Genomic DNA, 3,131 nt, shown 5'->3' with positions numbered 1-3,131 from the left:
ACCAGTATTGTTTCTTGAGATCCAGGTACATCTTGTCCGAACCCGGGTGAATAGAGTATTTGGTTCTGTGTGCTTCTTCCATGACTATTTCCCTGAATCCACCGGATTTGGGAATCCAGATCCGATTCATGAAACAGTGAACTCCGTCACCTCTGATCTCAAGTTTCTTCACCATCCCTCTCAAGGTTTCATCTGACACGTTCTCGGGTTTGAGGGCTGTATATTGAGCTTCTCGGATTTGCATGGGTAAATTGGAATGGATGGTCATCGTCTGGTTCCTCACTTTGTGGCTTGTACTATCCTTTCGGCTAAGGGCATCTGCTACCACATTGGCCTTGCCGGGGTGGTAACGGATTTCACACTCATAGTCATTGAGTAATTCTACCCATCGCTGTTGCCTCATGTTTAAGTCTTTTTGATTAAAGATGTGCTACAGACTCTTGTGATCAGTGTAAATTGTGCACTTGGTTCCGTAGAGATAATGTCTCCAAATCTTCAATGCGAAGATTACCGCTCCTAATTCCAAGTCGTGTGTGGTATAGTTGACCTCGTGTGCTTTCAGCTGTCTAGAGGCATAGGCAATCACCTTTCCTCTTTGCATAAGCACACAGCCTAAGCCTTGATTAGACGCATCGCAGTAGACAACGAAGTCCTCTGTTCCTTCTGGCAGAGACAGAACAGGCGCGCTGCATAAGGCTCTCTTTAATGTTTGGAATGCAGTTTCTTGCTTATCACTCCAACAAAAGGGTACACCTTTCTGTGTTAGAGTGGTTAAAGGTTTGGCGATTTTGGAAAAGTTCTGAATGAATCGTCGATAATAGCTGGCGAGACCCAAGAATTGACGAATTTCTGTGGGTGTTTTCGGTGCCGACCAATTTTCTATCGCTTTAATCTTGGAAGGATCTACATGAATACCCTCCTCTCTTACCACATGACCGAGGAAAATTACCTTCCTTATCCAGAATTCACATTTGGAAAATCTCGCGTAAAGCTTTTCGGATCTAAGAGTTTCCAACACTAGCCTCAAGTGTTGTTTGTGGTCTTCTTCGTTTCGGGAGTATACGAGGATGTCGTCAATGAACACAATAACGAATTTTTCTAAGAAGGGACGGCACACCCGGTTCATCAGATCCATGAACACAGCCGGTGCATTGGTTAGACCGAAGGGCATCACTACGAATTCGTAGTGTCTATACCGAGTCCTAAAAGCTGTCTTGGGAACATCATTCTCCTGGACTCATAACAGATGGTACACTGATCGAAGGTCTATCTTAGAAAAGTAGCTGGCTCCCTGAAGTTGATCGAAGAGGTCGTCTATTCTTGGAAGAGGATATCGGTTCTTAACGGTTAACTTGTTAAGTTCACGATAATCGATACACATCCGAAAGGATCCATCTTTCTTTTTGACAAACAGAATCGGAGCTCCCCAGGGTGAGGAACTCGGTCTAATGAATCTTTTACTGAGTAACTCATTGAGTTGACTGGATAACTCCTGCATTTCTGCCGGAGCTAAGCGATACGGGGATTTTGCTACGGGAGTAGCTCCAGGAATTAGGTCAATACGGAACTCGACCTGACTTCGGGGATGCTCGCGAGGTCTCTAACTTCTTGTTTCTCGTTGATCACATGAGCTAAGAATGCAACACACTCCTTTCGAAGGAGCTTTCGAGCTTTGATGCAAGAAATGATATGAAGGTTGGAACTGGGTTTATCGCCATAGATTACGAGAGTTTGATCCGAAGGAAGATTGAGACAGATAGCTTTTTCGTAACAAAGAATGTCAACATGATTGGGACTCAACCAATCCATGCCAATGATAACATCAAAGCTCTTAATGGAAACGGGCATGAGATCTATAGGAAATGAGTGATCATTTAGAGTAAGCGTACACCCTATGAATACATCGTTATCACTTTCTTTCTCACCGTTAGCCATCTCGACGGTAAACGTTTCAGTTAATGGTTGAGGATTCGGTTTTAGATTACGTTTGAATGCATGACTAACAAAACTCCTTTCAGCACCCGAATCGAAAAGAATACTAGCATATGAGTTGTCGAGAAGGAACGTACCCGAAACAACAGTGGGATCAGCAACTGCTTCCTCCCGTCCCATGGTTAGGACCCTTCCAGTGTTACCAGCAGTTGACTTCTTGGGACAATCCCTTTTAAAGTGCCCAACTTCACCACAGTTGTAGCAGGCTTGACTAACACCTGCTCCCGATGATTGGTTAGCTGATTGAGTAGGAGTTCTGCAGTACCGAACTGTGTGCCCTTTCTTACCACAGTTGGTACAAGAAAATTCTCGACAGGGACCGGGATGATGATGGTATTTACACTTGTCACACTGAGGAAGGTTACCAGCATATTTACTGGTAGGAGTTGAGGCTGTGGATCCCATAGCAGAAACAGCAACAACAGGAGCAGTAGTAGCAGCATGGACTGTCACCGTCTGTTGTTTCTTGGAGGATCCTTGAGAAGATTGACCCTTCTTCTTCTTCCAGAATTTCCTCTTTTCACCACTCCTTTGAGTCGGCTCAGAAGTGGTAGTGATTTCCTTAACATCATCGTTGTGATCAATCAGAATTTGTGCTAAGGTCTTGGCACTATCGTAAGTATCCGGACGAGCAGCCAAAACGTGACTCTTTATTGGTTGAGATAATCCCCAAACGAACCTTTCGATCTTTTTGTTTTCAGGAGTGACTAACCCCGGGCAGAGAAGTGCGAGATCATCAAATCGGGAAGTATATGCAGCAATATCGGAACCTTTCATCTTCAGGTTCCAGAGCTCATGCTCTAATTTCTGCATTTCACCACGGGGGCAGTACTCAGCAATGAGAAGTTCCTTCATGGCTTCCCAGCCCATGGCATTTGCTACGGGTAAGGTCAGAGATTTGACTCGGCCATTCCACCAAGTCAAAGCTTTTTCCGCGAAGGTACATGCTGCAAATTTGACTTTATCGGATTCCGCACAAGCACAGATTTCAAAGATGGACTCGATTTTCTCGAACCATCAAGATAAAGAAATGACACCTCCAGCGCCATTAAAGGATGTTGGTTTCGCATTCATGAAATCCTTATAGGAACCCCTCTTTGGTGTCCCTGGCTACCCTCAGGGTTTTGAGATTGTGTACC

The sequence above is a fragment of the Lactuca saligna genome, chromosome 1, assembly GCF_052625555.1.
Source record: "Lactuca saligna cultivar CGN05327 chromosome 1, ASM5262555v1, whole genome shotgun sequence".
In the NCBI taxonomy this organism is placed as follows: Eukaryota; Viridiplantae; Streptophyta; class Magnoliopsida; order Asterales; family Asteraceae; genus Lactuca; species Lactuca saligna.
The sequence above is the reverse complement of the archived record's forward strand: the minus strand, read 5'-3'. Positions refer to the sequence as shown.